Raw genomic sequence first — 25,513 nt, forward strand, 5'->3', positions numbered from 1 at the left:
AATTTCTTCCATGTCAGTTTTATAAATAGGCGGCTTATTTTGGTGTCACTATTGCCCTTTCACATATTTATTATCGCTACCCCTTTCATATCTTTGCTATAACTCTCGTCCTACATTAGCGCTAGTGCAAACACTTCAAATTATTGTACCCTGGCTCTCTCAGTCATACCATTCATGCACTTGAAACTTACTTTACCAATAAAAGAAGCAAATAGAAAAATAAAACAAAAGTGCTTGCTGGATTAGGCAAACACACTTCATAAAACTGCATTTTCTTTTCTATTCTCCCCGTGTTACAAGCTTAACTGCTCCCTGTGTAATTTCTCTTAGCCTGCTGTCCCAGGAAGAGAATTTTATCTACAGGCTCTTTCCGTGTTTTTTTCCTAGTCTTTCTTTCCCTTTTCTTAGATTTGTAACTGTTCCTTTATGTGCTCTATTTAGGCGCCATTAATCTCATTTGTGCTCCTTGTACCTGCTGCTGTTTTCTCCACACATCATACTGCCTTTTCCCTCTTTCTCTCTTTCTCTGAGGTTGGTGGCTACTTTCCAAAGCTTCTGATGCCCCAATGTTCCTTCATCTTGTTGTCAGACGTGAATTGGAAAAGCAACCAAATTAACAAGCCTTTACCACTTACACGTGGCAAAAGTTTATACTTTAATTCAATGAGCTAAGAAAAGCGTGTTGTGGGGCCCCTACGAGCCATGGTGCTTGCTTCATCATAATTGGGCACGCAGTCATTAGCCACAGCTCTGATCATGGGTCACTGAGGTCAGTTTCAATAATTCCTCAAAAACCTAACCATGCAGTCCCCCCTAACTGTGTAGTTATCTTGCTTTACTGCTGTTTGTGTGATTAGCTGGGAGGAGCTCACAGCAGCATCCTCCCTAAAAAAGTGTAGATGGACAACTCCTTAACTTTTTCTTGCTTCACATACAGATGGCTTGAGGAGGTTCAGGGGAGATGCAGGTCTAATAGACAGAATAGAAGATCTGCGCCATTTGTGTTTCTCTGCATTGGTGTCCCATCACAGGCCCACAAGTGTATGTTTGATCTTTGACTTCTGGCAGTTCACAAGCAGGCGGCCAGGAAACGGTTTCAGCCTATCAACCACTGAGGAGACAAAGCCTTTGTATAAGGAATGAGGAAGCAATGAACACATTCAGCCTATCACAGGAGTTCCCTGAGTGTTTTGAATTATAAATTCTCCATGTCACTGTATGTTATTGAGCCCAAGTAGCTCGCCGTGATCGTATAGTGGTTAGTACTCTGCGTTGTGGCCGCAGCAACCTCGGTTCGAATCCGAGTCACGGCATTGTGGTTGGCAATGTCACGGCAGTTGGGTTTTTCTTTTACAGAATTACCAAATGTACCAGTTGTTTTTGTAAAATGTCTATTAAAAACAGATCCTTTAAAATATTTAAACAATCTAACGACAAATTATTTAAACACACATGATTATGAGATGTAGCCTTATTTTTGTTTTTAGGAGAGAATGTGCCTGCTGAAAAAAACATTATTTTTAAAAAGTGCATTGCAGAATATCAGGAATTTGCTGTGGGACACCTTGAAAACTTGCATACAGATTATTTGCACAAAACTTACAGTCAGTTGTTGTGGCTGAGTGGTTAAGGCGATGGACTAGAAATCCATTGGGGTCCCCCCGCGCAGGTTCAAATCCTGCCAACAACGAGAAACTTTTTAACATCGGCTACACTTTCAGAAGTTAACCTTTTGAATTTCTTCCATGTCAGTTTTATAAATAGGTGGCTTATTTTGGGGTCACTATTGCCCTTTCACATATTTATTATCGCTACCCCTTTCATATCTTTGCTATAACTCTCGTCCTACATTAGCGCTGGTGCAAACACTTCAAATTATTATACCCTGGCTCTCTCAGTCATACCATTCATGCACTTGAAACTTACTTTACCAATAAAAGAAGCAAATAGAAAAATAAAACAAAAGTGCTTGCTGGATTAGGCAAACACACTTCATAAAACTGCATTTTCTTTTCTATTCTCTAGGGGTGGGCGTAGTTCGCGAAGTAGTGCTACGCGAAGCTACGCGAATTGCACTTCGCACTACGCGAACTTCACGTAGCACTACGCGAGCTGCGTAGTAGCATGTTCGCACTGTGCAAGATGTGTTTTCAATGATTGCACAGTGCGAACAAGCATCCGGCACTGTGCAAGCATTGAAAACGGCATCTTGCACAGTGCGAGCTGTAGTTTTCTGCTGCTCGAGGAGATTATTACTCGAGCGGCAGCTTTCTCAACGCGAACAGGTAGTTTCTCATTGAGAGCGGTCGCGAGCATGCGCAACCACTCACAATGAAAAACCTGACCTCCTCGCGTTGAACGTTGCTTGCTCGTGGTCGCGAACATGACGTTCAGGACCGCGAACAAGCAAGAATCTCGCCGGGATGTCATTTTGCTTGCTCGTGGTCGCGAACATGACGTTCAGGACCGCGAACAAGCAAAAAATGAGCGCTGCACTACGCTATGCTGCACTACGCATGTTCGCACTGTACTACGTGCCGCTCGCGTAGTGCGAAGTTGCAAAAACTTCGCAAACTCTGCGAGCGGAGCGTAGTGCTTCGCCCAGGCCTACTATTCTCCCCGTGTTACAAGCTTAACGGCTCCCTGTGTAATTTCTCTTAGCCTGCTGTCCCAGGAAGAGAATTTTATCTACAGGCTCTTTCCGTGTTTTTTTCCTAGTCTTTCTTTCCCTTTTCTTAGATTTGTAACTGTTCCTTTACGTGCTCTATTTAGGCGCCATTAATCTCATTTGAGCTCCTTGTACCTGCTGCTGTTTTATCCACACCTCATACTGCCTTTTCCCTCTTTCTCTCTTTCTCTGAGGTTGGTGGCTACTTTCCAAAGCGTCTGATGCCCCAATGTTCCTTCATCTCGTTGTCAGACGTGAATTGGAAAAGCAACCAAATTAACAAGCCCTTACCACTCATACATGGCAGAGGTTTATACTTTAATTGAGCTAAGAAAAGCGTGTTGTGGGGCCCCTACGAGCCTTGGTGCTTGCTTCATCATAATTAGGCACGCAGTCATTAGCCACAGCTCTGATCATGGGTCACTGAGGTCAGTTTCAATAATTCCTCAAAAACCTAACCATGCAGTCCCCCCTAACTGTGTAGTTATCTTGCTTTACTGCTGTTTGTGTGATTAGCTGGGAGGAGCTCACGGCAGCATCCTCCCTATAAAAGTGTAGATGGACCGCTCCTTAACTTTTTCTTGCTTCACATACAGATGGCTTGAGGAGGTACAGGGGAGATGCAGGTCTAATAGACAGAATAGAAGATCTGCGCCAGGTGTGTTTCTCTGCATTGGTGTCCCATCACAGGCCAACAAGTGTATGTGTGATCTTTGACTTCTGGCAGTTCACAAGCAGGCAACCAGGAAACGGTTTCAGCCTATCAACCACTGAGGAGACAAAGCCTTTGTATAAGGAATGAGGAAGCAATGAACACATTCAGCCTATCACTGGAGTTCCCTGAGTGTTTCGAATTATAAATTCTCCATGTCACTGTATGTTATTGAGCCCAAGTAGCTCGCCGTGATCGTATAGTGGTTAGTACTCTGCGTTGTGGCTGCAGCAACCTCGGTTCGAATCCGAGTCACGGCATTGTGGTTGGCAATGTCACGGCAGTTGGGTTTTTCTTTTACAGAATTACCAAATGTACCAGTTGTTTTTGTAAAATGTCTATTAAAAACAGATCCTTTAAAATATTTAAACGATCTAACGACAAATTATTTAAACACACATGATTATAAGATGTAGCCTTATTTTTGTTTTTAGGAGAGAATGTGCCTGCTGAAAAAAACATTATTTTTAAAAAGTGCATTGCAGGATATCAGGAATTTGCTGTGGCACACCTTGAAAACTTTCATGCAGATTATTTGCACAAAACTTACAGTCAGTTGTTGTGGCCGAGTGGTTAAGGCGATGGACTAGAAATCCATTTGGGTCTCCCTGCGCAGGTTCGAATCCTGCCAACAATGAGAAACTTTTTAACATCGGCTACAATTTCAGAAGTTAACCTTTAGAATTTCTTCCATGTCAGTTTTATAAATAGGTGGCTTATTTTGGTGTCACTATTGCCCTTTCACATATTTATTATAGCTACCCCTTTCATATCTTTGCTATAACTCTCGTCCTACATTAGCGCTGGTGCAAACACTTCAAATTATTATACCCTGGCTCTCTCAGTCATACCATTCATGCACTTGAAACTTACTTTACCAATAAAAGAAGCAAATAGAAAAATAAAACAAAAGTGCTTGCTGGATAAGGCAAACACACTTCATAAAACTGCATTTTCTTTTCTATTCTCCCCGTGTTACAAGCTTAACTGCTCCCTGTGTAATTTCTCTTAGCCTGCTGTCCCAGGAAGAGAATTTTATCTACAGGCTCTTTCCGTGTTTTTTTCCTAGTCTTTCTTTCCCTTTTCTTAGATTTGTAACTGTTCCTTTACGTGCTCTATTTAGGCGCCATTAATCTCATTTGAGCTCCTTGTACCTGCTGCTGTTTTCTCCACACCTCATACTGCCTTTTCCCTCTTTCTCTCTTTCTCTGAGGTTGGTGGCTACTTTCCAAAGCTTCTGATGCCCCAATGTTCCTTCATCTTGTTGTCAGACGTGAATTGGAAAAGCAACCAAATTAACAAGCCTTTACCACTCATACATGGCAGAGGTTTATACTTTAATTCAATGAGCTAAGAAAAGCGTGTTGTGGGGCCCCTACGAGCCATGGTGCTTGCTTCATCATAATTGGGCACGCAGTCATTAGCCACAGCTCTGATCATGGGTCACTGAGGTCAGTTTCAATAATTCCTCAAAAACCTAACCATGCAGTCCCCCCTAAATGTGTAGTTATCTTGCTTTACTGCTGTTTGTGTGATTAGCTGGGAGGAGCTCACGGCAGCATCCTCCCTATAAAAGTGTAGATGGACCGCTCCTTAACTCTTTCTTGCTTCACATACAGATGGCTTGAGGAGGTACAGGGGAGATGCAGGTCTACTAGACAGAATAGAAGATCTGCGCCAGGTGTGTTTCTCTGCATTGGTGTCCCATCACAGGCCCACAAGTGTATGTGTGATCTTTGACTCCTGGCAGTTCACAAGCAGGCGGCCAGGAAACAGTTTCAGCCTATCAACCACTGAGGAGACAAAGCCTTTGTATAAGGAATGAGGAAGCAATTAACACATTCAGCCTATCACAGGAGTTCACTGAGTGTTCCGAATTATAAATTCTCCATGTCACTGTATAATATTGAGCCCAAGTAGCTCGCCGTGATCGTATAGTGGTTAGTACTCTGCGTTGTGGCCGCAGCAACCTCGGTTCGAATCCGAGTCACGGTATTGTGGTTGGCAATGTCACGGCAGTTGGGTTTTTCTTTTACAGAATTACCAAATGTACCAGTTGTTTTTGTAAAATGTCTATTAAAAACAGATCCTTTAAAATATTTAAACGATCTAACGACAAACTATTTAAACACACATGATTATAAGATGTAGCTATATTGTACCTACTGACATAAATTATCGTTCTTGAACCTATTTGCGGTGGGGGGAATGGAGCTCTCCCCCATGCCAATCAAAATGCAGTTGCAGTTGAGTGACCTGTGTTGTGGCTGTCTAGAAGGAATGCACAAATGAAGCTGTCTCGCAGCCCAATCCAGACGTCAATTGGAGACAGGTTTTCAGGCAAATAGAGCAGTAAGTGCAGAGAAATGCTCACTCTCTAAAAATGGCATTTATAAAATAGTAAAGTTAAATCCAACCTCACCAGTAAATAGGATTTATCAATAAATAAATAAAGCTTCTCCTCTCTGATATGGAATTACCCCCCAAAAAGTATAAGGGAATACCCAATGCTAACCTGTGAGAGGGGCAGACCTCACAGTAGTGAAAAATGTAATAGACTGTTTGGTACTACCAGGACATGCAAACTACCACAGTAAATGTCTTACCTTTTACTTACATAGCATGATGCCCCTAGGACTACCTAGGGCCTACCTTTTGGTTAATTATATGTAATAAAATTGGAGTTTAAGGCTTGGCAAGTAGTTTTAAATGGCAAGTCGAAGTGGCAGTACACTGCAGCACAGGCACTGCAGTAGCAGGCTTGAGACAGGTTTGAAATGCTACTTCTTTGGGCGGCACAATCAGTCCCTGGGTATATGGTATACCACTTTACAAGGGGCTTTCAAGTCAATTAAATCTGTCAGTCAGGTATACTCCAATTACACACATGATTAGGGAAGAAGCACGTGCACTTCAGCACTGATTAGTAGTGATAAAGTGATCAGAGTCCTAAGGCCAACAAAAAGATACAGCAAAATGCGTAGGTGAAAATTAATAAGGTAGGGTTGAGGCCACCTTAAGAATGCAAGGTCTAACAAAAACAAACTAAGGATAACATGAGTAAAACATCAGGTTTCTCTACGGCATTTGGTGAGACAAGTGTGCCTTCTTTTATCTTCCATAAATGCAATCTTTCCCTGACCCCTTTATTATATAGCTCTTTAAGTAAAAAAGATAAAGCACTTACAAAGGAGCCTCAAATACTCAAAGATGGTAGACTTCTGTAATATGGGCCATAGACTAAAAGCAGCACGAAAACAGAGTGCAATAGGGTCCCAAAAGCTTGAGTGCCACATGAGAGTATGCATGAAAGCCTATCCTTTTCCAAACTAGAGATATACTCATGCAATTTTTGTTTTTAGGAGAGAATGTGCCTGCTGAAAAAAACATTATTTTAAAAAAGTGCATTGCAGAATACCAGGAATTTGCTGTGGGACACCTTGAAAACTTTCATACAGATTATTTGCACAAAACTTACAGTCAGTTGTTGTGGCCGAGTGGTTAAGGTGATGGACTAGAAATCCATTGGGGTCTCCCCGCGCAAGTTTGAATCCTGCCAACAACGAGAAACTTTTTAACATCGGCTACAATTTCAGAAGTTAACCTTTAGAATTTCTTCCATGTCAGTTTTATAAATAGGTGGCTTATTTTGGTGTCACTATTGCCCGTTTACATATTTATTATCGCTGCCCCTTTCATATCTTTGCTATAACTCTCGTCCTACATTAGCGCTGGTGCAAACACTTCAAATTATTATACCCTGGCTCTCTCAGTCATACCATTCATGCACTTGAAACTTACTTTACCAATAAAAGAATCAAATAGAAAAATAAAACAAAAGTGCTTGCTGGATTAGGCAAACACACTTCATAAAACTGCATTTTCTTTTCTATTCTCCCCGTGTTACAAGCTTAACTGCTCCCTGTGTAATTTCTCTTAGCCTGCTGTCACAGGAAGAGAATTTTATCTACAGGCTCTTTCCGTGTTTTTTTCCTAGTCTTTCTTTCCCTTTTCTTAGATTTGTAACTGTTCCTTTATGTGCTCTATTTAGGCGCCATTAATCTCATTTGAGCTCCTTGTACCTGCTGCTGTTTTCTCCACACCTCATACTGCCTTTTCCCTCTTTCTCTCTTTCTCTGAGGTTGGTGGCTACTTTCCAAAGCTTCTGATGCCCCAATGTTCCTTCATCTTATTGTCAGACGTGAATTGGAAAAGCAACCAAATTAACAAGCCTTTACCACTCATACATGGCAGAGGTTTATATTTTAATTCAATGAGCTAAGAAAAGCGTGTTGTGGGGCCCCTACGAGCCATGGTGCTTGCTTCATCATAATTAGGCATGCAGTCATTAGCCACAGCTCTGATCATGGGTCACTGAGGTCAGTTTCAATAATTCCTCAAAAACCTAACCATGCAGTCCCCCCTAACTGTGTAGTTATCTTGCTTTACTGCTGTTTGTGTGATTAGCTGGGAGGACCTCATGGCAGCATCCTCCCTATAAAAGTGTAGATGGACCGCTCCTTAACTTTTTCTTGCTTCACATACAGATGGCTTGAGGAGGTACAGGGGAGATGCAGGTCTACTAGACAGAATAGAAGATCTGCGCCAGGTAGGTTTCTCTGCATTGGTGTCCCATCACAGGCCCACAAGTGTATGTGTGATCTTTGACTCTTGTCAGTTCACAAGCAGGCGGCCAGGAAACAGTTTCAGCCTATCAACCACTGAGGAGACAAAGCCTTTGTATAAGGAATGAGGAAGCAATGAACACATTCAGCCTATCACAGGAGTTCCCTGAGTGTTCCGAATTATAAATTCTCCATGTCACTGTATGTTATTGAGCCCAAGTAGCTCGCCATGATCGTATAGTGGATAGTACTCTGCGTTGTGGCCGCAGGAGCCTCGGTTCGAATCCGAGACACGGCATTGTGGTTGGCAATGTAACGGCAGTTGGGTTTTTCTTTTACAGAATTACCAAATGTACCAGTTGTTTTTGTAAAATGTCTATTAAAAACAGATCCTTTAAAATATTTAAACGATCTAACGACAAATTATTTAAACACACGTGATTATAAGATGTAGCTATATTGTACCTACTGACATAATTTATCGTTCTTGAACCTATTTGCGGTGGGGGGAATGGAGCTCTCCCCCATGCCAATCAGAATGCAGATGAATGCAGTTGCAGTTGAGTGACCTGTGTTGTGGCTGTCTAGAAGGAATGCACAAATGTAGCTGTCTCGCAGCCCAATCCAGACGTCAGTTGGAGACAGGTTTTCAGGCAAATAGAGCAGTAGGTGCAGAGAAATGCTCACTCTCTAAAAATGGCATTTATAAAATAGTAAAGTTAAATCCAACCTCACCAGTAAATAGGATTTATCAATAAATAAATAAAGCTTCTCCTCTCTGATATGGAATTACCCCCCAAAAAGTATAAGGGAATACCCAATGCTAACCTATGAGAGGAGTAGACCTCACAGTAGTGAAAAATGTAATAGACTGTTTTGTACTACCAGGACATGCAAACTACCACAGTACATGTCTTACCTTTTACTTACATAGCATGATGCCCCTAGGACTACCTAGGGCCTACCTTTTGGTTAATTATATGTAATAAAATTGGAGTTTAAGGCTTGGCAAGTAGTTTTAAATGGCAAGTCGAAGTGGCAGTACACTGCAGCACAGGAACTGCAGTAGCAGGCTTGAGACAGGTTTGAAATGATACTTCTTTGGGCGGCACAATCAGTCCCTGGGTATATGGTATACCACTTTACAAGGGGCTTTCAAGTCAATTAAATCTGTCAGTCAGGTATACTCCAATTACACACATGATTAGGGAAGAAGCATGTGCACTTCAGCACTGATTAGTAGCGATAAAGTGATCACAGTCCTAGGGCCAACAAAAAGATACAGCAAAATGTGTAGGTGAAAAGCAATAAGGTAGGGTTGAGGCCATCTTAAGAATGCAAGGTCTAACAAAAACAAACTAAGGATAACATCAGTAAAACATCAGGTTTCTCTACGGCATTTGGTGAGACAAGTGTGCCTTCTTTTATCTTCCATAAATGCAATCTTTCCCTGACCCCTTTATTATATAGCTCTTCAAGTAAAAAAGATAAAGCACTTACAAAGGAGCCTCAAATACTCAAAGATGGTAGACTTCTGTAATATGGGCCATAGACTAAAAGCAGCACGAAAACAGAGTGCAATAGGGTCCCAAAAACTTGAGCGCCACATGAGAGTATGCATGAAAACCTATCCTTTTCCAAACTAGAGATATACTCATGCAATTTTTGTTTTTAGGAGAGAATGTGCCTGCTGAAAAAAACATTATTTTAAAAAAGTGCATTGCAGAATACCAGGAATTTGCAGTGGGACACCTTGAAAACTTTCATACAGATTATTTGCACAAAACTTACAGTGAGTTGTTGTGGCCGAGTGGTTAAGGCGATGGACTAGAAATTCATTGGGGTCTCGCTGCGCATGTTCGAATCCTGCCTACAACGAGAACCTTTTTAACATCGGCTACAATTTCAGAAGTTAACCTTTAGAATTTCTTCCATGTCAGTTTTATAAATAGGTGTCTTATTTTGGTGTCACTATTGCCCTTCCACATATTTATTATCGCTACCCCTTTCATATCTTTGCTATAACTCTCGTCCTACATTAGTGCTGGTGCAAACACTTCAAATTATTATACCCTGGCTCTCTCAGTCATACCATTCATGCACTTGAAACTTACTTTACCAATAAAAGAAGCAAATAGAAAAATAAAACAAAAGTGCTTGCTGGATTAGGCAAACACACTTCATAAAACTGCATTTTCTTTTCTATTCTCCCCGTGTTACAAGCTTAACTGCTCCCTGTGTAATTTCTCTTAGCCTGCTGTCCCAGTAAGAGAATTTTATCTACAGGCTCTTTCCGTGTTTTTTTCCTAGTCTTTCTTTTCCTTTTCTTAGATTTGTAACTGTTCCTTTATTTGCTCTATTTAGGCGCCATTAATCTCATTTGAGCTCCTTGTAACTGCTGCTGTTTTCTTCACACCTCATACTGCCTTTTCCCTCTTTCTCTCTTTCTCTGAGGTTGGTGGCTACTTTCCAAAGCTTCTGATGCCCCAATATTCCTTCATCTTATTGTCAGACGTGAATTGGAAAGGAACCAAATTAACAAGCCTTTACCACTCATACATGGCAGAGGTTTATACTTTAATTCAATGAGATAAGAAAAGCGTGTTGTGGGGCCCCTACGAGCCATGGTGCTTGCTTCATCATAATTAGGCACGGAGTCATTAGCCACAGCTCTGATCATGGGTCACTGAGGTCAGTTTCAATAATTCCTCAAAAACCTAACCATGCAGTCCCCCCTAACTGTGTAGTTATCTTGCTTTACTGCTGTTTGTGTGATTAGCTGGGAGGAGCTCATGGCAGCATCCTCCCTATAAAAGTGTATATGGACCGCTCCTTAACTTTTTCTTGCTTCACATACAGATGGCTTGAGGAGGTACAGGGGAGATGCAGGTCTACTAGACAGAATAGAAGATCTGCGCCAGGTGTGTTTGCCTGCATTGGTGTCCCATCACATGCCCACAAGTGTATGTGTGATCTTTGACTCCTGTCAGTTCACAAGCAGGCGGCCAGGAAACAGTTTCAGCCTATCAACCACTGAGGAGACAAAGCCTTTGTATAAGGAATGAGGAAGCAATGAACACATTCAGCCTATCACAGGAGTTCCCTGAGTGTTCCGAATTATAAATTCTCCATGTCACTGTATGTTATTGAGCCCAAGTAGCTCGCCGTGATCGTATAGTGGATAGTACTCTGCGTTGTGGCCGCAGGAACCTCGGTTCGAATCCGAGACACGGCATTGTGGTTGGCAATGTAACGGCAGTTGGGTTTTTCTTTTACAGAATTACCAAATGTACCAGTTGTTTTTGTAAAATGTCTATTAAAAACAGATCCTTTAAAATATTTAAACGATCTAACGACAAATTATTTAAACACACGTGATTATAAGATGTAGCTATATTGTACCTACTGACATAATTTATCGTTCTTGAACCTATTTGCGGTGGGGGGAATGGAGCTCTCCCCCATGCCAATCAGAATGCAGATGAATGCAGTTGCAGTTGAGTGACCTGTGTTGTGGCTGTCTAGAAGGAATGCACAAATGTAGCTGTCTCGCAGCCCAATCCAGACGTCAGTTGGAGACAGGTTTTCAGGCAAATAGAGCAGTAGGTGCAGAGAAATGCTCACTCTCTAAAAATGGCATTTATAAAATAGTAAAGTTAAATCCAACCTCACCAGTAAATAGGATTTATCAATAAATAAATAAAGCTTCTCCTCTCTGATATGGAATTACCCCCCAAAAAGTATAAGGGAATACCCAATGCTAACCTATGAGAGGGGCAGACCTCACAGTAGTGAAAAATGTAATAGACTGTTTGGTACTACCAGGACATGCAAACTACCACAGTACATGTCTTACCTTTTACTTACATAGCATGATGCCCCTAGGACTACCTAGGGCCTACCTTTTGGTTAATTATATGTAATAAAATTGGAGTTTAAGGCTTGGCAAGTAGTTTTAAATGGCAAGTCGAAGTGGCAGTACACTGCAGCACAGGAACTGCAGTAGCAGGCTTGAGACAGGTTTGAAATGCTACTTCTTTGGGCGGCACAATCAGTCCCTGGGTATATGGTATACCACTTTACAAGGGGCTTTCAAGTCAATTAAATCTGTCAGTCAGGTATACTCCAATTACACACATGATTAGGGAAGAAGCATGTGCACTTCAGCACTGATTAGTAGCGATAAAGTGATCACAGTCCTAAGGCCAACAAAAAGATACAGCAAAATGTGTAGGTGAAAAGCAATAAGGTAGGGTTGAGGCCATCTTAAGAATGCAAGGTCTAACAAAAACAAACTAAGGATAACATGAGTAAAACATCAGGTTTCTCTACGGCATTTGGTGAGACAAGTGTGCCTTCTTTTATCTTCCATAAATGCAATCTTTCCCTGACCCCTTTATTATATAGCTCTTCAAGTAAAAAAGATAAAGCACTTACAAAGGAGCCTCAAATACTCAAAGATGGTAGACTTCTGTAATATGGGCCATAGACTAAAAGCAGCACGAAAACAGAGTGCAATAGGGTCCCAAAAACTTGAGTGCCACATGAGAGTATGCATGAAAACCTATCCTTTTCCAAACTAGAGATATACTCATGCAATTTTTGTTTTTAGGAGAGAATGTGCCTGCTGAAAAAAACATTATTTTAAAAAAGTGCATTGCAGAATACCAGGAATTTGCTGTGGGACACCTTGAAAACTTTCATACAGATTATTTGCACAAAACTTACAGTGAGTTGTTGTGGCCGAGTGGTTAAGGCGATGGACTAGAAATTCATTGGGGTCTCCCTGCGCAGGTTCGAATCCTGCCAACAACGAGAACCTTTCTAACATCTGCTACAATTTCAGAAGTTAACCTTTAGAATTTCTTCCATGTCAGTTTTATAAATAAGTGGCTTATTTTGGTGTCACTATTGCCCTTTCACATATTTATTATCGCTACCCCTTTCATATCTTTGCTATAACTCTCGTCCTACATTAGTGCTGGTGCAAACACTTCAAATTATTATACCCTGGCTCTCTCAGTCATACCATTCATGCACTTGAAACTTACTTTACCAATAAAAGAAGCAAATAGAAAAATAAAACAAAAGTGCTTGCTGGATTAGGCAAACACACTTCATAAAACTGCATTTTCTTTTCTATTCTCCCCGTGTTACAAGCTTAACTGCTCCCTGTGTAATTTCTCTTAGCCTGCTGTCCCAGGAAGAGAATTTTATCTACAGGCTCTTTCCGTGTTTTTTTCCTAGTCTTTCTTTTCCTTTTCTTAGATTTGTAACTGTTCCTTTATTTGCTCTATTTAGGCGCCATTAATCTCATTTGAGCTCCTTGTAACTGCTGCTGTTTTCTTCACACCTCATACTGCCTTTTCCCTCTTTCTCTCTTTCTCTGAGGTTGGTGGCTACTTTCCAAAGCTTCTGATGCCCCAATGTTCCTTCATCTTATTGTCAGACGTGAATTGGAAAGGAACCAAATTAACAAGCCTTTACCACTCATACATGGCAGAGGTTTATACTTTAATTCAATGAGCTAAGAAAAGCGTGTTGTGGGGCCCCTACGAGCCATGGTGCTTGCTTCATCATAATTAGGCACGCAGTCATTAGCCACAGCTCTGATCATGGGTCACTGAGGTCAGTTTCAATAATTCCTCAAAAACCTAACCATGCAGTCCCCCCTAACTGTGTAGGTATCTTGCTTTACTGCTGTTTGTGTGATTAGCTGGGAGGAGCTCATGGCAGCATCCTCCCTATAAAAGTGTATATGGACCGCTCCTTAACTTTTTCTTGCTTCACATACAGATGGCTTGAGGAGGTACAGGGGAGATGCAGGTCTACTAGACAGAATAGAAGATCTGCGCCAGGTGTGTTTGCCTGCATTGGTGTCCCATCACATGCCCACAAGTGTATGTGTGATCTTTGACTCCTGTCAGTTCACAAGCAGGCGGCCAGGAAACAGTTTCAGCCTATCAACCACTGAGGAGACAAAGCCTTTGTATAAGGAATGAGGAAGCAATGAACACATTCAGCCTATCACAGGAGTTCCCTGAGTGTTCCGAATTATAAATTCTCCATGTCCTGTATGTTATTGAGCCCAAGTAGCTCGCCGTGATCGTATAGTGGATAGTACTCTGCGTTGTGGCCGCAGGAACCTCGGTTCGAATCCGAGACACGGCATTGTGGTTGGCAATGTAACGGCAGTTGGGTTTTTCTTTTACATAATTACCAAATGTACCAGTTGTTTTTGTAAAATGTCTATTAAAAACAGATCCTTTAAAATATTTAAACGATCTAACGACAAATTATTTAAACACACGTGATTATAAGATGTAGCTATATTGTACCTACTGACATAATTTATCGTTCTTGAACCTATTTGCGGTGGGGGGAATGGAGCTCTCCCCCATGCCAATCAGAATGCAGATGAATGCAGTTGCAGTTGAGTGACCTGTGTTGTGGCTGTCTAGAAGGAATGCACAAATGTAGCTGTCTCGCAGCCCAATCCAGACGTCAGTTGGAGACAGGTTTTCAGGCAAATAGAGCAGTAGGTGCAGAGAAATGCTCACTCTCTAAAAATGGCATTTATAAAATAGTAAAGTTAAATCCAACCTCACCAGTAAATAGGATTTATCAATAAATAAATAAAGCTTCTCCTCTCTGATATGGAATTACCCCCCAAAAAGTATAAGGGAATACCCAATGCTAACCTATGAGAGGGGCAGACCTCACAGTAGTGAAAAATGTAATAGACTGTTTGGTACTACCAGGACATGCAAACTACCACAGTACATGTCTTACCTTTTACTTACATAGCATGATGCCCCTAGGACTACCTAGGGCCTACCTTTTGGTTAATTATATGTAATAAAATTGGAGTTTAAGGCTTGGCAAGTAGTTTTAAATGGCAAGTCGAAGTGGCAGTACACTGCAGCACAGGAACTGCAGTAGCAGGCTTGAGACAGGTTTGAAATGCTACTTCTTTGGGCGGCACAATCAGTCCCTGGGTATATGGTATACCACTTTACAAGGGGCTTTCAAGTCAATTAAATCTGTCAGTCAGGTATACTCCAATTACACACATGATTAGGGAAGAAGCATGTGCACTTCAGCACTGATTAGTAGCGATAAAGTGATCACAGTCCTAAGGCCAACAAAAAGATACAGCAAAATGTGTAGGTGAAAAGCAATAAGGTAGGGTTGAGGCCATCTTAAGAATGCAAGGTCTAACAAAAACAAACTAAGGATAACATGAGTAAAACATCAGGTTTCTCTACGGCATTTGGTGAGACAAGTGTGCCTTCTTTTATCTTCCATAAATGCAATCTTTCCCTGACCCCTTTATTATATAGCTCTTCAAGTAAAAAAGATAAAGCACTTACAAAGGAGCCTCAAATACTCAAAGATGGTAGACTTCTGTAATATGGGCCATAGACTAAAAGCAGCACGAAAACAGAGTGCAATAGGGTCCCAAAAACTTGAGTGCCACATGAGAGTATGCATGAAAACCTATCCTTTTCCAAACTAGAGATATACTCATGCAATTTTTGTTTTTAGGAGAGAATGTGCCTGCTGAAAAAAACATTATTTTAAAAAAGTGCATTGCAGAATACCAGGAATTTGCTGTGGGACACCTTGAAAACTTTCATACAGATTATTTGCACAAAACTTACAGTGAGTTGTTGTGGCCGAGTGGTTAAGGCGATGGACTAGAAATTCATTGGGGTCTCCCTGCGCAGGTTCGAATCCTGCCAACAACGAGAACCTTTCTAACATCTGCTACAATTTCAGAAGTTAACCTTTAGAATTTCTTCCATGTCAGTTTTATAAATAGGTGGCTTATTTTGGTGTCACTATTGCCCTTTCACATATTTATTATCGCTACCCCTTTCATATCTTTGCTATAACTCTCGTCCTACATTAGTGCTGGTGCAAACACTTCAAATTATTATACCCTGGCTCTCTCAGTCATACCATTCATGCACTTGAAACTTACTTTACCAATAAAAGAAGCAAATAGAAAAATAAAACAAAAGTGCTTGCTGGATTAGGCAAACACACTTCATAAAACTGCATTTTCTTTTCTATTCTCCCCGTGTTACAAGCTTAACTGCTCCCTGTGTAATTTCTCTTAGCCTGCTGTCCCAGGAAGAGAATTTTATCTACAGGCTCTTTCCGTGTTTTTTTCCTAGTCTTTCTTTTCCTTTTCTTAGATTTGTAACTGTTCCTTTATTTGCTCTATTTAGGCGCCATTAATCTCATTTGAGCTCCTTGTAACTGCTGCTGTTTTCTTCACACCTCATACTGCCTTTTCCCTCTTTCTCTCTTTCTCTGAGGTTGGTGGCTACTTTCCAAAGCTTCTGAAGCCCCAATGTTCCTTCATCTTATTGTCAGACGTGAATTGGAAAGGAACCAAATTAACAAGCCTTTACCACTCATACATGGCAGAGGTTTATACTTTAATTCAATGAGCTAAGAAAAGCGTGTTGTGGGGCCCCTACGAGCCATGGTGCTTGCTTCATCATAATTAGGCACGGAGTCATTAGCCACAGCTCTGATCATGGGTCACTGAGGTCAGTTTCAATAATTCCTCAAAAACCTAACCATGCAGTCCCCCTTAACTGTGTAGTTATCTTACTTTACTGCTGTTTGTGTGATTAGCTGGGAGGAGCTCATGGCAGCATCCTCCCTATAAAAGTGTATATGGACCGCTCCTTAACTTTTTCTTGCTTCACATACAGATGGCTTGAGGAGGTACAGGGGAGATGCAGGTCTACTAGACAGAATAGAAGATCTGCGCCAGGTGTGTTTGCCTGCATTGGTGTCCCATCACATGCCCACAAGTGTATGTGTGATCTTTGACTCCTGTCAGTTCACAAGCAGGCGGCCAGGAAAAAGTTTCAGCCTATCAACCACTGAGGAGACAAAGCCTTTGTATAAGGAATGAGGAAGCAATGAACACATTCAGCCTATCACAGGAGTTCCCTGAGTGTTCAGAATTATAAATTCTCCATGTCACTGTATGTTATTGAGCCCAAGTAGCTCGCCGTGATCGTATAGTGCAGGTTAGTACTCTGCGTTGTGGCTGCAGCAACCTCGGTTCGAATCTGAGTCATGGCATTGTGGTTGGCAATGTCACGGCAGTTGGTTTTTTCTTTTACAGAATTACCAAATGTACCAGTTGTTTTTGTAAAATGTCTATTAAAAACAGATCCTTTAAAATATTTAAACGATCTAACGACAAATTATTTAAACACACATGATTATAAGATGTAGCTATATTGTACCTACTGACATAAATTATCGTTCTTGAACCTATTTGCGGTGGGGGGAATGGAGCTCTCCCCCATGCCAATCAGAATGCAGATGAATGCAGTTGCAGTTGAGTGACCTGTGTTGTGGCTGTCTAGAGGGAATGCACAAATGTAGCTGTCTCGCAGCCCAATCCAGACGTCAATTGGAGACAGGTTTTCAGGCAAATAGAGCAGTAAGTGCAGAGAAATGCTCACTCTCTAAAAATGGCATTTATAAAATAGTAAAGTTAAATCCAACCTCACCAGTAAATAGGATTTATCAATAAATAAATAAAGCTTCTCCTCTCTGATATGGAATTACCCCCAAAAAGTATAAGGCAATACCCAATGCTAACCTATGAGAGGGGCAGACCTCACAGTAGTGAAAAATGTAATAGACTGTTTGGTACTACCAGGACATGCAAACTACCACAGTACATGTCTTACCTTTTACTTACATAGCATGATGCCCCTAGGACTACCTAGGGCCTACCTTTTGGTTAATTATATGTAATAAAATTGGAGTTTAAGGCTTGGCAAGTAGTTTTAAATGGCAAGTTGAAGTGGCAGTACACTGCAGCACAGGCACTGCAGTAGCAGGCTTGAGACAAGTTTGAAATTCTACTTCTTTGGGCGGCACAATCAGTCCCTGGGTATATGGTATACCACTTTACAAGGGAGATTTCAAGTCAATTAAATCTGTCAGTAAGGTATACTCCAATTACAAACATGATTAGGGAACAAGCACGTGCACTTCAGCACTGATTAGTAGCGATAAAGTGATCAGAGTCCTAAGGCCTACAAAAAGATACAGCAAAATGCGTAGGTGAAAAGCAATAAGGTAGGGTTGAGGCCACCTTAAGAATGCAAGGTCTAACAAAAACAAACTAAGGATAACATGAGTAAAACATCAGGTTTCTCTACGGCATTTGGTGAGACAAGTGTGCCTTCTTTTATCTTCCGTAAATGCAATCTTTCCCTGACCCCTTTATTATATAGCTCTTCAAGTAAAAAAGATAAAGCACTTACAAAGGAGCCTCAAATACTCAAAGATGGTAGACTTCTGTAATATGGGCCATAGACTAAAAGCAGCACGAAAACAGAGTGCAATAGGGTCCCAAAAACTTGAGTGCCACATGAGAGTATGCATGAAAGCCTATCCTTTTCCAAACTAGAGATATACCCATGCAATTTTTGTTTTTAGGAGAGAATGTGCCTGCTGAAAAAAACATTATTTTAAAAAAGTGCATTGCAGAATACCAGGAATTTGCTGTGGGACACCTTGAAAACTTTCATACAGATTATTTGCACAAAACTTACAGTCAGTTGTTGTGTCCGAGTGGTTAAGGCGATGGACTAGAAATCCATTGGGGTCTCCCTGCGCAGGTACGAATCCTGACAACAACGAGAAACTTTTTAACATCGGCTACAATTTCAGAAGTTAACCTTTAGAATTTCTTCCATGTCAGTTTTATAAATAGGTGGATTATTTTGGTGTCACTATTGCCCTTTCACATATTTATTATCGCTACCCCTTTCATATCTTTGCTATAACTCTCGTCCTACATTAGCGCTGGTGCAAACACTTCAAATTATTATACCCTGGCTCTCTCAGTCATACCATTCATGCACTTGAAACTTACTTTACCAATAAAAGAAGCAAATAGAAAAATAAAACAAAAGTGCTTGCTGGATTAGGCAAACACACTTCATAAAACTGCATTTTCTTTTCTATTCTCCCCGTGTTACAAGCTTAACTGCTCCCTGTGTAATTTCTCTTAGCCTGCTGTCCCAGGAAGAGAATTTTATCTACAGGCTCTTTCCGTGTTTTTTTCCTAGTCTTTCTTTCCCTTTTCTTAGATTTGTAACTGTTCCTTTATGTGCTCTATTTAGGCGCCATTAATCTCATTTGAGCTCCTTGTACCTGCTGCTGTTTTCTCCACACCTCATACTGCCTTTTCCCTCTTTCTCTCTTTCTCTGAGGTTGGTGGCTACTTTCCAAAGCTTCTGATGCCCCAATGTTCCTTCATCTTGTTGTCAGACGTGAATTGGAAAAGCAACCAAATTAACAAGCCTTTACCACTCATACATGGCAGAGGTTTATACTTTAATTCAATGAGCTAAGAAAAGCGTGTTGTGGGGCCCCTACGAGCCATGGTGCTTGCTTCATCATAATTAGGCACGCAGTCATTAGCCACAGCTCTGATCATGGGTCACTGAGGTCAGTTTCAATAATTCCTCAAAAACCTAACCATGCAGTCCCCCCTAACTGTGTAGTTATCTTGCTTTACTGCTGTTTGTGTGATTAGCTGGGAGGAGCTCATGGCAGCATCCTCCCTATAAAAGTGTAGATGGACCGCTCCTTAACTTTTTCTTGCTTCACATACAGATGGCTTGAGGAGGTACAGGGGAGATGCAGGTCTACTAGACAGAATAGAAGATCTGCGCCAGGTAAGTTTCTCTGCATTGGTGTCCCATCACAGGCCCACAAGTGTATGTGTGATCTTTGACTCTTGTCAGTTCACAAGCAGGCGGCCAGGAAACAGTTTCAGCCTATCAACCACTGAGGAGACAAAGCCTTTGTATAAGGGATGAGGAAGCAATGAACACATTCAGCCTATCACTGGAGTTCCCTGAGTGTTTCGAATTATAAATTCTCCATGTCACTGTTTGTTATTGAGCCCAAGTAGCTCCCCGTGATCGTATAGTGGTTAGTACTCTGCGTTGTGGCTGCAGCAACCTCGGTTCGAATCCGAGACACGGCATTGTGGTTGGCAATGTAACGGCAGTTGGGTTTTTCTTTTACAGAATTACCAAATGTACCAGTTGTTTTTGTAAAATGTCTATTAAAAACAGATCCTTTAAAATATTTAAACGATCTAACGACAAATTATTTAAACACACGTGATTATAAGATGTAGCTATATTGTACCTACTGACATAATTTATCGTTCTTGAACCTATTTGTGGTGGGGGGAATGGAGCTCTCCCCCATGCCAATCAGAATGCAGATGAATGCAGTTGCAGTTGAGTGACCTGTGTTGTGGCTGTCTAGAAGGAATGCACAAATGTAGCTGTCTCGCAGCCCAATCCAGACGTCAGTTGGAGACAGGTTTTCAGGCAAATAGAGCAGTAGGTGCAGAGAAATGCTCACTCTCTAAAAATTGCATTTATAAAATAGTAAAGTTAAATCCAACCTCACCAGTAAATAGGATTTATCAATAAATAAATAAAGCTTCTCCTCTCTGATATGGAATTACCCCCCAAAAAGTATAAGGGAATACCCAATGCTAACCTATGAGAGGGGCAGACCTCACAGTAGTGAAAAATGTAATAGACTGTTTGGTACTACCAGGACATGCAAACTACCACAGTACATGTCTTACCTTTTACTTACATAGCATGATGCCCCTAGGACTACCTAGGGCCTACCTTTTGGTTAATTATATGTAATAAAATTGGAGTTTAAGGCTTGGCAAGTAGTTTTAAATGGCAAGTCGAAGTGGCAGTACACTGCAGCACAGGCACTGCAGTAGCAGGCTTGAGACAGGTTTGAAATGCTACTTCTTTGGGCGGCACAATCAGTCCCTGGGTATATGGTATACCACTTTACAAGGGGCTTTCAAGTCAATTAAATCTGTCAGTCAGGTATACTCCAATTACACACATGATTAGGGAAGAAGCACGTTCACTTCAGCACTGATTAGTAGCAATAAAGTGATCAGAGTCCAAAGGACAACAAAAAGATACAGCAAAATGTGTAGGTGAAAAGCAATAAGGTAGGGTTGAGGCCATCTTAAGAATGCAAGGTCTAACAAAAACGAACTAAGGATAACATGAGTAAAACATCAGGTTTCTCTACGGCATTTGGTGAGACAAGTGTGCCTTCTTTTATCTTCCATAAATGCAATCTTTCCCTGACCCCTTTATTATATAGCTCTTCAAGTAAAAAAGATAAAGCACTTACAAAGGAGCCTCAAATACTCAAAGATGGTAGACTTCTGTAATATGGGCCATAGACTAAAAGCAGCACGAAAACAGAGTGCAATAGGGTCCCAAAAACTTGAGTGCCACATGAGAGTATGCATGAAAACCTATCCTTTTCCAAACTAGAGATATACTCATGCAATTTTTGTTTTTAGGAGAGAATGTGCCTGCTGAAAAAAACATTATTTTAAAAAAGTGCATTGCAGAATACCAGGAATTTGCTGTGGGACACCTTGAAAACTTTCATACAGATTATTTGCACAAAACTTACAGTGAGTTGTTGTGGCCGAGTGGTTAAGGCGATGGACTAGAAATTCATTGGGGTCTCCCTGCGCAGATTCGAATCCTGCCAACAACGAGAACCTTTTTAACATCCGCTACAATTTCAGAAGTTAACCTTTAGAATTTCTTCCATGTCAGTTTTATAAATAGGTGGCTTATTTTGGTGTCACTATTGCCCTTTCACATATTTATTATCGCTACCCCTTTCATATCTTTGCTATAACTCTCGTCCTACATTAGTGCTGGTGCAAACACTTCAAATTATTATACCGTGGCTCTCTCAGTCATACCATTCATGCACTTGAAACTTACTTTACCAATAAAAGAAGCAAATAGAAAAATAAAACAAAAGTGCTTGCTGGATTAGGCAAACACACTTCATAAAACTGCATTTTCTTTTCTATTCTCCCCGTGTTACAAGCTTAACTGCTCCCAGTGTAATTTCTCTTAGCCTGCTGTCCCAGGAAGAGAATTTTATCTACAGGCTCTTTCCGTGTTTTTTTCCTAGTCTTTCTTTCCCTTTTCTTAGATTTGTAACTGTTCCTTTATGTGCTCTATTTAGGCGCCATTAATCTCATTTGAGCTCCTTGTACCTGCTGCTGTTTTCTCCACAACTCATACTGCCTTTTCCCTCTTTCTCTCTTTCTCTGAGGTTGGTGGCTACTTCCAAAGCTTCTGATGCCCCAATGTTCCTTCATCTTGTTGTCAGACGTGAATTGGAAAAGCAACCAAATTAACAAGCCTTTACCACTCATACATGGCAGAGTTTATACTTTAATTCAATGAGCTAAGAAAAGCGTGTTGTGGGGCCCCTACGAGCCATGGTGCTTGCTTCATCATAATCAGGCACGCAGTCATTAGCCACAGCTCTGATCATGGGTCACTGAGGTCAGTTTCAATAATTCCTCAAAAACCTAACCATGCAGTCCCCCCTAACTGTGTAGTTATCTTGCTTTACTGCTGTTTGTGTGATTAGCTGGGAGGAGCTCATGGCAGCATCCTCCCTATAAAAGTGTATATGGACCGCACCTTAACTTTTTCTTGCTTCACATACAGATGGCTTGAGGAGGTACAGGGGAGATGCAGGTCTAATAGACAGAATAGAAGATCTGCGCCAGGTGTGTTTCTCTCTATTGGTGTCCCATCACAGGCCCACAAGTGTATGTGTGATCTTTCACTTCTGGCAGTTCACAAGCAGGCGGCCAGGAAACGGATTCAGCCTATCAACCACTGAGGAGACAAAGCCTTTGTATAAGGAATGAGGAAGCAATGAACACATTCAGCCTATCACAGGAGTTCCCTGAATGTTCCGAATTATAAATTCTCCATGTCACTGTATGTTATTGAGCCCAAGTAGCTCGCTGTGATCGTATAGAGGTTATTACTCTGCGTTGTGGCCGCAGCAACCTTGGTTCGAATCCGAGTCACTGCATTGTGGTTGGCAATGTCACGGCAGTTGGGTTTTTCTTTTACAGAATTACCAAATGTACCAGTTGTTTTTGTAAAATGTCTATTAAAAACAGATCCTTTAAAATATTTAAACGATCTAACGACAAATTATTTAAACACACATGATTATAAGATGTAGCTATATTGTACCTACAGACATAAATTATCGTTCTTGAACCTATTTGCGGTGGGGGGGATGGAGCTCTCCCCCATGCCAATCAGAATGCAGTTGCAGTTGAGTGACCTGTGTTGTGGCTGTCTAGAGGGAATGCACAAATGTAGCTGTCTCGCAGCCCAATCCAGACGTCAATTGGAGACAGGTTTTCCGGCAAATAGAGCAGTAAGTGCAGAGAAATGCTCACTCTCTGAAAATGGCATTTATAAAATAGTAAAGTTAAATCCAACCTCACCAGTAAATAGGATTTATCAATAAATAAATAAAGCTTCTCCTCTCTGATATGGAATTACCCCCCAAAAAGTATAAGGGAATACCCAATGCTAACCTATGTGAGGGGTAGACGTCACTGTAGTGAAAAATGTAATAGACTGCTTGGTACTGCCAGGACATGCAAACTACCACAGTACATGTCTTACCTTTTACTTACATAGCATGATGCCCCTAGGACTACCTAGGGCCTACCTTAGGGGTTAATTATATGTAATAAAATTGGAGTTTAATGCTTGGCAAGTAGTTTTAAATGGCAAGTCGAAGTGGCAGTACACTGCAGCACAGGCACTGCAGTAGCAGGCTTGAGACAGGTTTGAAATGCTACTTCTTTGGGCAGCACAATCAGTCCCTGGGTATATGGTATTCCACTTTACAAGGGGCTTTCAAGTCAATTAAATCTGTCAGTCAGGTATACTCCAATTACACACGTGATTAGGGAAGAAGCATGTGCACTTCAGCACTGATTAGTAGCGATAAAGTGATCAGAGTCCTAAGGCCAACAAAAAGATACAGCAAAATGTGTAGGTGAAAAGCAATAAGGTAGGGTTGAGGCCATCTTAAGAATGCAAGGTCTAACAAAAACAAACTAAGGATAACATGAGTAAAACATCAGGTTTCTCTACGGCATTTGGTGGGACAAGTGTGCCTTCTTTTATCTTCCATAAATGCAATCTTTCCCTGACCCCTTTATTATATAGCTCTTCAAGTAAAAAAGATAAAGCACTTACAAAGGAGCCTCAAATACTCAAAGATGGTAGACGTCTGTAATATGGGCCAAAGACTAAAAGCAGCACGAAAACAGAGTGCAATAGGGTCCCAAAAACTTGAGTGCCACATGAGAGTGTGCATGAAAGCCTATCCTTTTCCAAACTAGAGATATACTCATGCAATTTTTGTTTTTAGGAGAGAATGTGCCTGCTTAAAAAAACATTATTTTTAAAAAGTGCATTGCAGAATACCAGGAATTTGCTGTGGGACACCTTGAAAACTTTCATACAGATTATTTGCAAAAAACTTACAGTCAGTTGTTGTGGCCGAGTGGTTAAGGCAATGAACCAAAAATCCATTGGGGTCTCCCCGCGCAGCTTTGAGTTCTGCCAACAACGAGAAACTTTTTAACATCGGCTACAATTTCAAAAGTTAACCTTTAGAATTTCTTCCATGTCAGTTTTATAAATAGGCGGCTTATTTTGGTGTCACTATTGCCCTTTCACATATTTATTATCGCTACCCCTTTCATATCTTTGCTATAACTCTCGTCCTACATTAGCGCTAGTGCAAACACTTCAAATTATTATACCCTGGCTCTCTCAGTCATACCATTCATGCACTTGAAACTTACTTTACCAATAAAAGAAGCAAATAGAAAAAAAAAAATAAGTGCTTGCTGGATTAGGCAAACACACTTCATAAAACTGCATTTTCTTTTCTATTCTCCCCGTGTTACAAGCTTAACTGCTCCCTGTGTAATTTCTCTTAGCCTGCTGTCCCAGGAAGAGAATTTTATCTACAGGCTCTTTCCGTGTTTTTTTCCTAGTCTTTCTTTCCCTTTCCTTAGATTTGTAACTGTTCCTTTATGTGCTCTATTTAGGCGCCATTAATCTCATTTGTGCTCCTTGTACCTGCTGCTGTTTTCTCCACACCTCATACTGCCCTTTCCCTCTTTCTCTCTTTCTCTGAGGTTGGTGGCTACTTTCCAAAGCTTCTGATGCCCCAATGTTCCTTCATCTTGTTGTCAGACGTGAATTGGAAAAGCAACCAAATTAACAAGCCTTTACCACTTACACGTGGCAAAAGTTTATACTTTAATTCAATGAGCTAAGAAAAGCGTGTTGTGGGGCCCCTACGAGCCATGGTGCTTGCTTCATCATAATTGGGCACGCAGTCATTAGCCACAGCTCTGATCATGGGTCACTGAGGTCAGTTTCAATAATTCCTCAAAAACCTAACCATGCAGTCCCCCCTAACTGTGTAGTTATCTTGCTTTACTGCTGTTTGTGTGATTAGCTGGGAGGAGCTCACAGCAGCATCCTCCCTAAAAAAGTGTAGATGGACCGC

General features: G+C 41.1%; 10 non-coding genes across 10 annotated transcripts; all 10 read left to right on the forward strand.

Moving 5' to 3' along the window:
* The first annotated feature begins 1,241 nt into the window (after positions 1-1,241).
* On the forward strand, positions 1,242-1,313 carry TRNAH-GUG (transfer RNA histidin (anticodon GUG)). The gene has a single exon. It is a non-coding gene; the product is annotated as a tRNA-His (tRNA).
* Positions 1,314-1,608: 295 nt separating this feature from the next.
* On the forward strand, positions 1,609-1,690 carry TRNAS-AGA (transfer RNA serine (anticodon AGA)). Its single transcript has one exon. It is a non-coding gene; the product is annotated as a tRNA-Ser (tRNA).
* A 1,878-nt stretch (positions 1,691-3,568) lies between these two features.
* TRNAH-GUG (transfer RNA histidin (anticodon GUG)) lies at positions 3,569-3,640 on the forward strand. Its single transcript has one exon. It is a non-coding gene; the product is annotated as a tRNA-His (tRNA).
* A 295-nt stretch (positions 3,641-3,935) lies between these two features.
* Positions 3,936-4,017, forward strand: TRNAS-AGA (transfer RNA serine (anticodon AGA)). The gene has a single exon. It is a non-coding gene; the product is annotated as a tRNA-Ser (tRNA).
* A 1,286-nt stretch (positions 4,018-5,303) lies between these two features.
* On the forward strand, positions 5,304-5,375 carry TRNAH-GUG (transfer RNA histidin (anticodon GUG)). The gene has a single exon. It is a non-coding gene; the product is annotated as a tRNA-His (tRNA).
* Positions 5,376-6,863: 1,488 nt separating this feature from the next.
* TRNAS-AGA (transfer RNA serine (anticodon AGA)) lies at positions 6,864-6,945 on the forward strand. Its single transcript has one exon. It is a non-coding gene; the product is annotated as a tRNA-Ser (tRNA).
* Positions 6,946-12,738: 5,793 nt separating this feature from the next.
* Positions 12,739-12,820, forward strand: TRNAS-AGA (transfer RNA serine (anticodon AGA)). Its single transcript has one exon. It is a non-coding gene; the product is annotated as a tRNA-Ser (tRNA).
* A 2,854-nt stretch (positions 12,821-15,674) lies between these two features.
* On the forward strand, positions 15,675-15,756 carry TRNAS-AGA (transfer RNA serine (anticodon AGA)). Its single transcript has one exon. It is a non-coding gene; the product is annotated as a tRNA-Ser (tRNA).
* A 5,796-nt stretch (positions 15,757-21,552) lies between these two features.
* TRNAS-AGA (transfer RNA serine (anticodon AGA)) lies at positions 21,553-21,634 on the forward strand. The gene has a single exon. It is a non-coding gene; the product is annotated as a tRNA-Ser (tRNA).
* Positions 21,635-24,479: 2,845 nt separating this feature from the next.
* On the forward strand, positions 24,480-24,561 carry TRNAF-AAA (transfer RNA phenylalanine (anticodon AAA)). The gene has a single exon. It is a non-coding gene; the product is annotated as a tRNA-Phe (tRNA).
* Positions 24,562-25,513: the final 952 nt, after the last annotated feature.

This window comes from Lissotriton helveticus, chromosome 12 (assembly GCF_964261635.1).
Source record: "Lissotriton helveticus chromosome 12, aLisHel1.1, whole genome shotgun sequence".
NCBI classification, from domain to species: domain Eukaryota; kingdom Metazoa; phylum Chordata; class Amphibia; order Caudata; family Salamandridae; genus Lissotriton; species Lissotriton helveticus.